This window comes from Phyllostomus discolor, chromosome 1, assembly GCF_004126475.2.
Source record: "Phyllostomus discolor isolate MPI-MPIP mPhyDis1 chromosome 1, mPhyDis1.pri.v3, whole genome shotgun sequence".
NCBI classification, from domain to species: domain Eukaryota; kingdom Metazoa; phylum Chordata; class Mammalia; order Chiroptera; family Phyllostomidae; genus Phyllostomus; species Phyllostomus discolor.
In genome coordinates this window covers 24,832,039-24,847,266 of record NC_040903.2, presented here as the reverse complement: position 1 = coordinate 24,847,266, position 15,228 = coordinate 24,832,039, and the positions used below count along the sequence as shown (strand labels likewise).

General features: G+C 44.1%; 1 protein-coding gene across 7 annotated transcripts in view; it reads left to right on the top strand.

Moving 5' to 3' along the window:
* Positions 1–6,611: 6,611 nt before the first annotated feature.
* RBM47 (RNA binding motif protein 47) overlaps positions 6,612–15,228 on the top strand; it is a 141,711-nt gene continuing 133,094 nt past the window's right edge. For 4 of the 7 annotated variants that reach the window (XM_036020009.1, XM_036020017.1, XM_036020006.1 and 1 more), the window contains exon 1: positions 7,660–8,174. The gene's annotated coding sequence lies outside the window, so the exon portion shown is untranslated. Of the gene's footprint in view, positions 6,765–6,915; positions 7,075–7,257; positions 7,437–7,658; positions 8,175–15,228 lie in introns of those variants that run through there. The other 3 variants (XM_036020013.1, XM_036020011.1, XM_036020016.1) reach the window with 3 other exon arrangements.

Sequence of the window (15,228 nt, the reverse complement as noted above, 5' to 3'; positions counted from 1 at the left end):
GAGACAGGAACTATATCTCATTTACTTTTTTTTTAATGTGATTTTATTTTTTTATTTTATTTTTTTAAAGATTTTATTTATTTATTTTTAGAAAGGGAAGGGAGGGAGAGGGAGAGAAACATCAATGTGTGGTTGCTGGGGGCTGTGGCCTGCAACCCAGGCATGTGCCCTGACTGGGAATTGAACCTGCAATGCTTTGGTTCTCAGGCCGCGCTCAATCCAATTGAGCTACGCCAGCCAGGGCTCATTTACTTTTCTATATTCAACATGATGCATAGAATCTGACACATAGTAGATCCTTGAAAAATATTTATTGGATAAAATAATAAATAGATGGGAGGGAGAATGAATAATTGTAACAGTAATTGCTGCATGGGGGTAATAATAGTCTGGTGCAATTCTCAGTTCCCGTTTACAGTAATACATAGAACCTTCCTAACACTCTTATTGAGGTGGGTACTAGTGAAGATTCTGAAGACCCTGGACAGTCAAGTAGTTTGCCTGCAGTCACACAGTATGTGGCAGAGACAGGATTCAAACTCAGGTATCTGGCCGCAGACTGCGCTCCGAACTACTATGTTTGTAACTGGTAATGGATGGCTGGGTGGTGCATACAAAGGCATTCCAAGCAGAGAAACGACAGAAGCAAAGGCGAGAATATTCACATTATTTTTATGTGGCTTTCATGGTCAGTAACTTTGACCACATCTGCAACTAATTCTGTCTTGGGAAATACTAATCTCCTATAGTATTTGTCAAACTAAAGCCTTAACCATATTTTTGAAGCCACATTGATTCTCTAATGTGACCCCGAACCTCAGATCCTAGATGAGCTGAACCCTACCTCCTTTAACACACACTTCTGAATACTGAGATCATAACATTTAAATGTATAGCCAATTCACTCATTCATTCAACAGATACTTATTGAGTGCCTATTGTGTGCCAGGCACGGTCTTCACGCTGGCACGACTGGTACTGGAATACGCACACCCACATATAATACCATCATAGGCACATCGTATATAGAATCTTCTGTGAGGCAATAGAGTGTTGTGGTTAGGACCACATGCTCAGGAGCCAGGCTGCCTGGGTTCAGCCACAGCATCCTTCTACCTGCAGGATGTCAGCAGAGTCACTTCTCTGCATGGCGCCTTGGTCTGTACATCTACAAAATGGGCACAACAGCAGCCTATACCTTGGGGGGCTCTTGTGAGAATCAAAATACATGTGAAGTGTGCCTGGCAAATGGTCTGGCAAGCACGAAATCAATGTTAGGAATTTTTTCTTGACAATCTTTTCTGATAAGTTATTGCTGAATGATTGAGTTTTAATGTGTGGCTGTTTTCCCTAATAAAATAAAATAAAAAGAAATCTGGAGATCTTCTCTGGTAGGGAACAGGTCTTAAAGAGATACAAAAGAATTAACAGCATGTGTTGTCATAACAGAACCATTTCTTGGTCTTTAGTGGGCCTTTAAGGGCCTCTAATTTGCATTAGTGCTCCTTCCATCCCAGCAGGGCAGCTGGAGGGGTCGGGTGGAGGCGGGAGCCTTCAGCCTAAGCGAGAGGGCTTTGGCAGAGCTATTTGTGCAGGAAGAACGAAGGTCAAGGGACTCCTTGTATTGAAGGCCTTTCTTGAAATGAAGGATTTGGCTTCCAAGATTAATGTTTGGAGTGAACCCCTGCTATACTTAATTCCCTTTTCTGTAAACTCAGTACATTTTTAAAATTCAGCTAGGGGCCCTCCTATGGTGTGGCATGGAAACCACAAACCCAGACGCCTGTCTAACCGAGTTCTGAATGGCCCTCCCTCATCCTTTGACCTGTGGGCTGATGACTGTGTTCTAGGGTCAGTTATTGGGCTAAATCCCGTGGATTAAAGATCCAGTGGGGATTTAATATAAAATTTTTAAAGGCTTCTATGGATAGTTAGTGGTCACCATAATATAAGGGAAAAGAGAGGCTGTGGACACTGTGGGGTTGGAAGGTCTCTGTGGGTCAAGTTGCATGTTCTAGATTAAAAAAGGGTTTATATTCTGAATGATTTGTTTTTGGGGAAAAAATATCAGCAGCTTCCATAGAAAGTTAGGGTTCAGATCATCCAGGAATAATTTTTCTGTTTCAAGTAAAATTAAGAAAAATGAGAGAAAGAGGTAGAAAAAATCTTTATAAGATATTATTATCCTTTATCACACTGTCAGATGGCACCTCAAGTGTTGCTCTCACAAGAAGTAAATGACAGAAGCTCTTATCCCCTAAAAAGTCAGTTGTTTACCATGACCTCACTACAGCCACAAGGAATCATTGTATAGCCCTGACCAGTGTGGCTCGGTTGGGCATCATCCTGAAAAACGAAATGCCGCAGGTTCAATTCCCAGTCAGGGCATGTGCGTGGGTTGTGAGTTCAGTGCCTGGTTGGGGACTGTACAGCAGGAAACTGATCAATGTTTCTCTTACACTTCGATGTTTCTGTCCCTCACTTTCTCCCTTCCTCCATCTCTGTCTAAAAATAAATAAATAAAATCTTAAAATAAAAAAGAAATTGTTATATGGAGAAATAATAGCAACAATAATTAATAACAAACAGTTAAACAGCAATTATGTGCCAGGCATTGTTCTGAGTTCTTTGCATTTATTTGTTACATTCCTCATTTAGGCCTCGCATGCACCACTTTAGTAGATATTTTTTGGTTAGAAAAATAACTAACATGTATTGAAAACTTAATGTGTGCTTTTATGTGTATCATCTTATTTAATCATCATCATGACCCTGCAGTTAGGTATTGCCATTGGCAGCAAACTCAGGCTTAGAAGTTAGGTAACTTGCCCATGACCCCGAAACGGCTAGGACGTAACCTTCAATCTGGCTGACATCAAGCCCAAGCTCTTTGCCTTGCTGCCCTTCTATTTGTCATAGAATTGGAAGCTTACTCCATAGGGTCAGCACACCTGACTTTCATAGGGCACAGATCTTTGATGGCTTTTTTTTTTTTTTGTGGCTATCCATGCCTCCTAAATGAGAAGTGTCCAGAAACTCTGGCCAAAATCTCCTGTCTGTCTCCTGACAACTATGAACTAAAACAACCTTTTGGAACTCTTTGATTCTGCTCCCTAACTGGGTGTAGCAATAAAGTAATCGCAGTTCACCCTAGCTGGTGTGGTTCAGTGGATTGGGTGATGGCCTGAGAACCAGAGGGCTGCCAGTTCGATTCCCAGTCAGGACACATGCCTGGGTTGTGGGCCAGATTCCCGGGTGAAGGGTACATGAGAGGCAACCACACATTGATATTTTTCTCCCTCGCTTTCTTCCTCTCATTCCCTCTCTCTAAAAATAAAATAAATAAAATCTTAAAAAAAAATAATAAAGTAATCGCAGTTCCAGTAGTAGGGAATAGCAAAAAGCAGTAAAACAAAACCAAACCCTGACTCTGCTACTGACTAGCAACTCGGAACAACTCTTCAGACCCTAGTTTCCTGATCCGAGCAATGGGGCAAAACACGGGATTCGCGCTTTACCCGCACTTCCCTCGGCTCACACGGTTGTGATGACCAAAGATGACAACAATTTCTCATGGGAAATGCTATGTACACAAGTGGTTGTTATTATATTGGGTTGCCCAAAATGTTTGTGTTTTTTCCCATAAGATGGCTCTGGTAGGGCTTAGTTGCCTTTAACTTCATTTGAAATAATTTTATTAGATTGTGTTGTGGCAGCTGTCATATCAGCATGCATAAAAAAAAAACCATCAAAATTGGTGAATTTTGTAGCCATTTTAATATTGAAGATGGAAGAAAATGTGCAACCTTTTTGGCATATTATGCTTTATTATTTCAAGAAAGGTAAAAATGCAACTGAAATGCAAAATAAAGGTTTGTGCAGTGTATGGAGAAGGTGCCGTCACACTTTCAAAAGTGTCAAAAGTAGTTTGCGAACTTTTGTGCTCAAGATTTCTTGCTGGATGATGCCCCACAGTTAGGTAGACCAGTTGAAGTTGATAGCAGTCAAATTAAGGCGTTAATTGAGAACAGTCAACATTCAACCACACAGGAGATTGCTGACATACTCAAAATATTCATATCAATAAAGCTATTGGTGAAAATTAAAAATGTGTCTTTCATTTTACAGAAAAAACCATACAAATTTTTGGGCCAGCCCAATGCTTTGGTTCTTTTACAAGGGTCTGAGGCTTGCCTTTGTTACTGAGGGGTATCTTTGAATACTGTTATTTGGTCTAAGATTTAAATATGGAAAAGAATTCTTTGTGAGCTGCGGAATAGGGTTTTTTCCCCCCAGGTATGAAAGGAAATACCATTGTTTGAATAACTTTGGTGTAGCAGGAATTGTGCTAAGATTTCATCTCTCATTTAACTCACATAGAAATCCAGAACAGTAGGTGTTATTATTTTATAATGAAGAAACCGAAGCTCAGAGCAGTTAAGCAATCTGCTCACCATCACGCAGCTGAGAGATAAAATCAAGATTCAAACTCAAAGTCTGTGGGAAACCAATCCCCATGTTTGCATTCACTCTAGCACATTACCTCATAGACAGAAAGGAAAGACGGAAGCAGAAAACAAAAGGAAGGGGTTCGCATACCCAAAATGCCCCGGGAGTGTGGGGTTTGCCTGGGAATTATTATTATTATTAGTCATCAAGGATCTGCCACGAAGAAGAAATAATGAAAGGTCACTTTTTTTTTCTATAGCCTTCCTCTTAAAAAATCTGTTTCATTTTTGCCATATTTCTGGGGAAAGGAGTGGAAAGTGGTTAGGAATAAAAACTATACCCATTCAATAGGTGGCAGGGGGCAAAACTGAGAAGAAAGAGGCAGATGTTCCAGACAACATTTGAAAGTAACCGAGTCAGAACTGCCGTAAGGACTTGCTTCCCCGGACCTGGGGCCATCCTCCCTGACTGCAGCTCCAGTTCATCCGGAGTCACGGGCTTCACGCTTTCAAACTCACTCCGTTGTTTCTGCTCACTCGTCCCCAGGCTTTGGCCCGGTGCTTCCTAGGAAAAGGCTGTTCCAAGGCAGAAAATCTGTGGGACCTGAGAATGTCCCCTCTTGAGCCTTTCCACTCAGAGGGTCCCTGACAGTGAGAGGCTTTTAAAGGCCACAGTCCAGATATTTCTGGAAAAGAGAAGAAAGGCTAATGTTGACATGGACTTTTTAGGTTGGGGAGCTTTTGTTCATGCCTGGCAGCGTCAACCCCCTGATAGGATGACAGGACCTGGGGGTATTCTGACTCCTTGTTCATAGTTCACCCCGGCTTGTAGTGACAAGAAATGAATTTAAAATTCAGAAGACGTTTAATTGATCAGAGTTAAACCTTGCCACTGGGAAAATAAAAATCAAAGGGACCGAAATGTTTCAGAATTTGTTGCTAGTTTTAAGGAATCTTTCCCTAAAGGTGGCGGGTGCTGTTTTTAGATTTAACCAGAACTGTGAATTAGTCTCCACCCCATCGTGAAATAAACCTTCAACTAATTGGCCTCAGTGTCTTAATCTGCAAAAATGGTATAAAGTGGCTCTTAGGACTGATTTGTAAGATCAGGTCAGATGAGGCGGGCGCAAGTGCTTGGTCAAGTACGAAGGGCTTCCTTAATGAAAAGGGATTTCTTCTTTAAAAGTGGAGCTGAGTGGCGGGAAAAGGGTGTCCTGTTGGCACAGATCACAGTTTAGTCTTCAGTAATCACTTTCAATATTCATGGGGAGTTTAAAAATCATTTTTTCCCTATTTCACACTGTTTTCAAATGGCAATCGACCATGATTTGTTTTGCACCAGCTTCTAACTGAATCAGGTAGGGAACTCTCCCAGGGTCAGAGAGCCAATCAGATGCTGAGACCCAAATTAGACTGAAGCACACAGGAGGGCTGCTAGCTCGGGTCCAGAGTCTCCTCTCTACTAGTGAGCTCACGGAGTGGACAGGCCGATTTATCTCCACGTGCCTAGTCCATCTTGCAACTTTTAAGTGAGATGAAAATCAATTTTACGTGAATCCCAATGTAAACTGTCAGCAAAAGAAATCTCATCATCAGACGCTTCCAGAAACTGAAGCTGGGAGAAATTAAAAAAAAAAAAATTGCTCATTGCCCCGACCAGCGTGGCTTGGTTGCAGCGCCCTTCTGTAGCTGAAAGGCTGTGGGTTGGCGTTCCCTGTCAGGGCACACACACCCAGGTGGAGGTTCATCCGCGGCCGGTGTGCCTGCAGTCCCTGGTGCAGGCTTCTGCTGGAGGCAGCCAGGATGTTTCTCTCACATGGACGTTTCTCTCCCTTTCTCTCTAAAAAGCAATGAACAAATGTCCTTGGGTGAGGATTAAAAAAAATTGCTCATGGACTTACTACTGATGATTCTAGATCCTACTTCTCTGATCACACTCTCCTCTTCAGGAAAAAAAAAGCCGTAATAATAACAACAACAATAATAATAAAACAATAACAACAGCTGACACTATGTGTCAGGCACTTGTTCCAACCTCTTTGCATGTATTAACTATTTACCCATCAAAAAAACATTTTTTGGACTAGACCTTCACTAAAGTAGCCCAAAGAGAAACAATACTCCCCCCCCACCCCCCTCGGCTGAATGACACTGCAACCCGAAATCACAACTCCGTTTTAGGTTCCTGGTGGTGCCTGCTTCCTCTTCTAGTTTGTTTAGTCACAGAATTCGATTCCTGTTGGCCGATTACTCGCCTGCAAACAAGCTTAGCGCTCTATTGAAATGCGTGAGGCTCCTTAACGCTTGTGTAAACAGGTAATGCCAAGGGGTGGGGCACAGATTGCGGGCTTTTTTGGGATGGGGATGGGGGGGTGGGGGTTAGAACCAACTCCTCAGAGATCAAGAGAGGTTAAGGGAGGGCTCGGCTGCTGTTTTTAAATTCAGTGTTTTTTTGTTCCCTTTCTAGAAACCAGCTGTAACTTTAGGGCAGAGCGCATTAAATTAAGCCACTTCTGAACAAGCAGCGCCCAGGCCCCAGGCCCTGCTGCGAAGGCCCCCGGCAAAGGTCAGGCTCGGTCCGCGTGACGCTGGTTCCTGCGCTGGTCCGAGCTGCGCTTGGCTTCAGGTAAGCACACTCTGGGAGGTCCCCTCTTCCGGCAGGTCCGCCACAGTGTTCGCTCTGATCCCACCGGGTTAAACGACGTCTTTACCAGGGCAAGACGGGGGGTGGGGTGGTGCTGATCGGCTCGTGATTCAACGGCAGGTTCCTTATTCCTCAAACCTGTTTCTGCTTGGTTTCTCTGAACAGCCCAAAGGGGCCAGACGTCTGTTTCGCACAGATGTCCTCAGGTGGAGCAGGTGTCACTTCTGGGGTCATCTCTGGATGCCTGAAATGGGTGTGACTTTTGAGCCGGGAGAGAAGCCTGTCCGGTGAAGTCCCCAAATCTCTCCGATCAAAGCAGATTTATTTTTTAACCTTCAGCAAAGGTATCTCGGCTCCTAAAACAACAGGAATGTTGCACTGGCCTTAAGCCAGCGGAGGCTCAGCGAGCAGGATAAAATTTCAGTGCAGATTTACGGGAAGTTGCCGGTGTTGAGAGTAAAAATCTGGTTTGGTGAGTTTAAGGGAAGGGAGTAGACGAGAGACAACCTTGCTACTGTGAGGCGAATGGCCTCGGCGGGGGAGGGCAGCGGGAGGAGGGAGGAGGGAACTGGGAAGAGCTCAGAGACCAGAGGCTGAGCGCTCTCAGTGCGCAGCGCCAGGCGCAGCTGGGCTCCCGGGCCGCTGAGCTCCCCGGGGTGCGGACCCAGTGCCGTTCTGCCAAGGGGATCGCCGCGCTTTCAAGTTCTTGCTCCCGCCAGGAATTGAGCCGCCGAGAGCTGCCTTCTGGTTCTCGCTCCTGCTTCCCACTTTGGAATGTGCCGCTTGGGGAAGTGAGAAGCCGGGGCTCCGGGAGGAGTCCTCGTACTGAGTTTCTGCAGTTTCCAAAGTTAAAAAATTGTGACAAACTGGAACTCCCAGAGCCCGGGAGTTAAGCCTGAAACGACCTGTTGCTTTAAGCGGCGCGGTGGGGAGTAGCTGGACACTCCTCGTTTTGGTTTTACATTAAAAAGAGGGAGGCGGAGAAGATGTTGTAGGTTACTTGCTAGCCGTGCAAATTGCTGCCGGGCTGTGAATGAATGGTGTTAATTTCTGAAGTGGGCGATTCCAAATACATAACAAAGGTAAGGTGGTTTTTGGTAATCCTTCTAACTACTGTCTGTCCCTTCCATCTTACATTTGGTCCCTATTTGGGAATTATTTCATTTTCTTCTCTCTTTAGCCCTTACAGCCCTCATGCTACCACCTTCCTTTTGACTCTGGTATATTTAGTGAGGAGGAAATGGTTTATAAAAAGATTTTAAAAGCGTCAGCTTCTGGAAAAGCAGAAAGTCATATACAGTCATCCGCATCATGTTTCCTGTGGTGATGAAACCTTTTCTATACAAGAAACAAATTTTTGTTGCCTTTGCAAACACACAATTGGGCCATCCAGAGGCACAGGTGACTTTTTAGGCTCAGATTATTAAAGTGAGAGTGAGGAAATATGACATCAATCTCATTTAAATGGTAAGGATGGGCAGGGGGTGGGTGGGTAGGATGTCTTCCTGTACCTCCAAAGGTAACAATGAGTGGAGACCTTGTTGTTAAAAACGCAGTCTGCGTGAAAGTGTACGGCTGATGAATTATGACAGCTGGCGACAATCAGTAGTCGCCAGATATTTAAGAAACCAGTTAAAATAAATGAAATGGAATCTTTCCAAATAAATTATTCCTTTTTTAATTAGGTAAAAGTTCATCTACTCTTGGATACTGTCCCAAGGCATTTGGGGCTGTGACTTCTTTATTGAGGCTTGTCAGAATGATAGAAAGATAGTGTCCTCAAGGTACTTCTTGTAGGCCATACGGCTTTGAAGGAAAAAAAAATCAAGTAATTTTTCCTATTGACATTTTTATAACTCCATTTTCTTTAGCAGGAATGTAGATTAGAAATGTGTTCTTTAAAAGTTTTATTGCTAGATCGCATGAATTTTTCAGGGGAGAGAATGGAGAGGGTGGATACAGTTTTAAGCACAGTTGCAACTAGACCAAGAGCATTTGAGAATTTCAGGTGCTGATTCTAAAAGGTGAAAGGTTGTCAGTGGCATAAAACACCCCCTCTTAGACAAACCCAAGTACCCCACCTAGGCAATCAGATAACACTTTGTGGGACATTGTGTCACTATTAATTTAAACAGTAATTTTGTCGGATTGATGATCTGAAATCTTGGAGGGTGACAAAGCCAACTCGGTGTGAGAGAGAAAACAGGAGGGAAAGAAATAAGTCTGGGGTTTTGTTTCCTTTCTTGTCTACCTCCCACCTCCACATTTCAAGTCCCTTCTGATTTTTCAGGAGCAGGCAGGGGAATGAATGCAGGTGCTGGTGGGAGGAAGGGGACCTCTTAAAAAACAGTCTAAGGTTCAAATGAAACTGATTTGATTTTCCCAGAGAATGCATAATCCTAGAGGGGGAAAAAAAACAACTTACTCTGAAGAGGGCTTTAGTTTGGGATTCATGAAACTTAGAAAAACGATACATTTTTCATGACTCTAGAAATGTGCACCAAACATTTATGAAGTTACAGCGAAGATATAATGCAGTTTAAAAAGCGGTTATCAGAATGATGCTAAGTTAAAGGTTATATCGGAACTTTTCAACTGATGGCCTGATTGAGAGAGACAGCTTTCCTCTTGGGAGCAGTGCCTGTGTCTTATGATGGTGTTGACTTTCTGGTTTAATTTTGTAAGAGGTACGTGTCAGTCACAACAACCACCTGCTCGGAGTAATTGCTTTAAAGAACAACTGCAAAAAGATTTTCAGCAGTGGCAATGCAGATGACTTGGTTTATGAGATAGGGGGCCTTTATAATCTGGGAGAAGCACTATCACAGAAATAAGAATGATTAATTGTTCAGTTGCCACCTCACGTTTTGTGGAGACTTCTCATACTGGAGGGATTTAGGGGAAATGGCACACCGCCACTTACTGAGTGTGGTCCTGAACCATGGTGTCAGTAAAACACTCCTGAGATCACCTGAGCTTGTTTTGTGACTGTTTCTACTCCTGTCACTGTCTTAGTTGCTTCCTTTTCTAGTCCGTCAGCATCTGTACGGGAGAGAGGAGAGAGACGGGAAGGTATCTTTCCTTTGAAGTCAGTGTACCAACCCCCCCCCCTTTTCAGAACCTTTTATATTTTGTCCAGAAAGGTGAGGGAGGAATTTTCCAGTGAAAGTAGAAGGGGGGAGAGTGTCTGGAGGAATAAATGGCCAAGAAGCAGGTGAGTTCCGAACACTGTTAGCAATGCAGAATTTACCAGAAAGCCCACATGGGGATTAGCAATGCCCTTTAATACTGAAGGTGAACTGTGGACTGAGGGAATTTAAGGCTCATCCCCCCCCCCCCCCATTTTGAAGTTCAGATGCCCCTAGTGCACTGCAATAGATTGCTAATTTGAATGAGTTTAAGATACCATCACTTGGTACGCCTAAAAGTAAACTGGTTACAAAAGGCTCAGGCCCTTCAGCCTCACTCCCACTGTGTCTTTCCTCCACTTTCTGCAGTGATTTAAGGACAAGTGAAACACTCAGCTCAGCTTCTGTAACCTACCTATTTAATGAGAGTATACCTTTTTTTTTTTGGTTGTGAATATTCAGCTTTTGTCATATGAATTTAGTTCATGCAAAATGATTTGTGAAACGTGTTTAGATGTATATGGTTTGTGTTTGTAAAATATAAGAGATGAGTAAACTGACAGTATAACAGAAATCATTGACTATAGTTTGTAGTTGTAAACCCTGTCAGGTTTGAGAGGGTCATTTTAGAAATCAGAAGTACGATCGCACAACCCCTACCTTGCTGAAGGCCATTTGAAAGAGATGACATCAGGAAGAGACAAATGGTATAGCATTGCAGCCCTGAAAACTCTGTGTGATTTTGGGAAAATATTAATCCTTTGGTCTTAGTAGATTCCTGGGAGCACAAAATATATACTTGACTTATACATTTTAGCCATTCATATTAGTCAAGAAAACAATCTACCACCTTCTCAAATCATGATACGTGTCTTTGGGGATAGTCTGTGGTTCTTACGGACGTGGCAGCCCAGTGCCAAGACCACGGTCAGTGCCCAGTGGGTGTATATTGAATAGAAGGGGAGTTGCTGATGGCTTCAGTCTTCTGATTGTGCTTTGCTTAGATAATAGTCAATCTTGCTAGTACGGAAGTTTCCACCAGCTGGGGAGAAAGACAGCCCGATCCCAGAAGCCATGGATAATCCACACACGGGCGAGTGAGAGTTAACTGTGTGTACCCGTGGGCAGCGGTGGGTGCACAATGAATGCAGGGCATTGTGCCGGTGAAAAGGAGCAGGACGCCTCTACCTGACCAAGGAAACGCCAGCCCGCAAAAATTATGACAAAAAGCATTCAGCTTTTAGAGCACTGAGACCCCACTTGGTTATTCTTATAAAACAGTTCACATCGTGCTGAGAAAAAACATAAAGGAGTATTTCACAAAAGGAAGATTTTTCCAGGTGTCCATTCTGTTAGATGAATTTGATTGCCATTCTGAAAATGTATATTTGGGCCTTTCGAGCCCAGGTGAAACATCCATGTTTCTCAAAGGAGGGATGCATATCCGTGAGAGCACTGGGACTTTGGAAAAGACTGCTTAAATAATATTTCTTTTTGTTTGTTGTCATTTCTTTTTTTAAATAATAACATGGTTCTTGGTACACCAAGCCCTCGCCGAGATTAGGCCCATCTTCTCAGTAGCCTCCTTAAGACAAAGTTGCCTTTGTGTGACTACAACCGGGAGGACTTGGTGACACAGAAAACTCAGTGGGGCACTGCAGCTCGTTATTAGCGGGGAATTCGGTGGCCTCGTGTGTTTGTTGTTGTTTTCCTACTCTCCCAGCTGACATCTGTGTCATACCTCTCCGTGCAGACGGTCGTACTGTTTCAGGCTTGCCCAGGGAAGAGCGTGGTGGCTGCAGGTTCACCTTGGAGTTGAGAGTGTGTGCGGAAGGCCGGAGCTGCAGCGTGCGGCTGCAGAGCAGAGCTCCGCTCTGGGAGCTGGTGTGTTCTCGCGGTCGGTAATCAGCAAAGTTTGGTCACGTGTGGAAAGAAAGAAAAGGCGGTGAGCCAGAGGGAAAAATTTGGGGGAAAGGAGATGACCATTGCACCTCTAAATTCGAACTGCATGGCAGAGTGGCTAAGGGCAGAGACAGCCTTTGTTGGAATCCTGGCTTTGCCCTTATGTGCTGTGGGACTTCAGGCAGGTTACCTAACAACAAACAAACAAACAAAATAACCCCCGTGACTCAGTTTCCCCAATCATAAACCACCCACCTGACAGGGTATTGTAAGAATTGAAATAATTAGGTAATCCTGCAAAAAAAAATTTTATTAGAGTATACTTGGCATATAGTGTTATATTACTGTAAATTGATCTGTGGTATGGAAAGAGGTTAGAACAGTGCTCAGCACGTCGTCAGTGTGGTGTGCTTACACGTCACGTTTGAGCGCATTCTCTGTGTCTGCGTCCCTAGCCTGCTGCCCTGCTCCACGTAAGAGTGGTCTTTTGTGACCTCTTCTGCTGGTTGGAATCCAGGATTCTCTTCCTAATGTGGCTCCTTGGTTTGACCACATGGCCATTGCCATTGTAGGCAGGCGCTGTTTTGCTGGTATTTATTTTTGTGTCATAGTTGTATGGAGGAAACATTACTTAGACTCACCAAGGTGCATTCCCCCTGCCCCCCTCAGTAAACTATAAGATGTTGTTCAGAAAGCAGTGGAATGATGCTGTAATCTGTCAAGTGAGAAACTGCCAGCGTGTGGCTGCCAGCCATTCTGAAAATGGCTGATGCAAAGTAGACGTGTTCTGTGTGAAAGGGCTTAATTCATCACACTTCAGTAGTTCCTATTATATCTTTTGGTTGGTGTTTACTAGTTATAATCATAATATACAATATGGAACTTTCTCTCACTGGCACCGTGCCTTACTTTGGTACATACACTACTTTCCCTACCAGATAGAAAATAAGTTCCTTACAGGCAGGACTTATGTCTGAATGATACTTGCATCTCTCAGCGTCCCTAGTTTATGGTTGAGGGCTTATAAAAAAATACAACAGTTTCTTGGCCCAAATACATTACCATTATACACATGGAACAGCATTTTTGCATTCCATGGATGTGTGTTATACATCATATGTGTTTGACTGGTAGTGAGCTCAGGCAGGAGTGGATGGGGACAGAAGCCCTGCCCACAGCCCAGGCTCTGCAGGCATGGCAGGATGTGGCAAGCCGGGGGTGGGGAGGGTCCATATCTTACAGCAGGGGTCCCTAGCTGGTCTGTGGCCTGTTAGGAACCGGGCTGCACAGCAGGAGGTGAGCAGCAGGCAAGTGAGCAAAGCTTCACCTGTATTTACAGCAGCTCCCCATTGCTGTGTTACTGCCTGAGCTCCACCTCCTGTCAGATCAGTGGTGGCATCAGATTCTCATAGGAGCACAGACCCTGCTGTAAACTGTGCGCCACCAGGGATCCAGGGTGCGTACTCCTTAGGAGAATCTAGTGCCTGATGATCTGAGGCGCAGCTGAGGTGGTGATGCCAGCCCTGGGGAGTGGCTGCAAATACAGATTGTCATTAGCAGAAAGGTTTGACTGCAAAGAGACCATAATAAAGCAGTTGCTTGCAGACTCACATCAAAACCCTATCAGTGAGTGGCAAGTGACAATTAAGCTGCATCTGGTGGCAGGCTATAAATCCATCCCCCACCCACCCCGGTCTGTGGAAAAGTTGTCTTCCATGAAGCCAGTCCATGGTGCCAATAAGTCTGGGGACCTGTGTCTCACAGTGCTTTAGCTGCCTGTCACATTGTGTGAAAGTGTATGCGCACCTCTTTTTCCGTTTTTTACCATCTTTGAAGGGCTCAGAGTTGTTACTAGGTAACTATGAGAAGGGGGAAAATGCATTTTCTCGAAGTCAGAAGGAATCTGTTAGATAATTATAGATAAAAGTGCATATTCTCAAAACTAGGGAAAATGAACAACCACAACAAAATCCAAGAGAGGAGGAGCAACGGCAGGCCTGTGAGCCCCAGTGGTGTGGTTTTCCCAGTGGGCTGGTGTTCTCCTGGCTACAGAGAAGAGGCGAGGAAGGACAGGTGGCTAAAGAAGTACGGAGGGAGTTGCCTCTGGTGAAATCCTGTTTGCAGAGCAAAGAGAATCTAGTAACAGGCCAGCTCTTCCCACTTAGTGCAAACAATAGCTTGGCCCGGGAACCTTCTTTGCCCTTTGCCTTACATTGTAGGTTCCAGGATCTGCCTCAGAGAATATGGAAATTTGTCAGTGAATAAACTACCCGCTCAGATGGTACCGATGAGTGACATTTGTGCCTTTCTCCCCACCCCGAACTTTTTTCCCAGCCTTATTGAGATATAATTGGCATATAACACTGTAAAAATAAGGTGTACAATGCGATAATTTGATATACGTATATAATGAAAAATAACTATCCCAGTAAGTTTAGTTAATACATCCCTCACCTCACATAGTTACCATTCGTGTATTTGCAAACATTTAAAATCTACTCACTTAGCAACTTTTTTAAAAAAATAATATTTTAAAAAGATTTTATTTTTATTTTTAGAGAGGGGGTAAGGAAGGGAGAGAGAGAGGGAAAGAAACATAGATTGGTTGCCTTTTGCACGAGCCCCAACTGGGGACCAAACTGGCAACCCAGGCATGTGCCCTGACCAGGAACCGAACTGGTGACCTTTGGCTTTGCAGGGTGGCGCCCAACCAACTGGTCGGGGCTTGCTGAGCAACTTTTAAGTATACAATAGAGTATTATTAACTGTAGTCTCTGAGCTCTCCATTAGGTCCCCAGAATTACTCATTCTCAGAACCAGAAGTTTGCACCCTGTGATCACAATCACCTATTTCCGGCCCCCACCCCCTACTATTCCCCGGCAACCACCAATCTATGGTCTATTTCTATGAGTTTGATCTTTTTTAATATCTAGGTTTAAAGTGGAATTTGTGCCTTGCAACTGCGGTTGCTCCATATTCACAGTCACTCGAAGACTGAGAACAAACCTGGGAAGGCAGTGACCTTGGAATATTTTTCCAGTACCGTTCCCACTGTGGAACCCGGGGCGGGGAGTCAGTGCCTCCGTGGGAACTGTGGGAGGCACA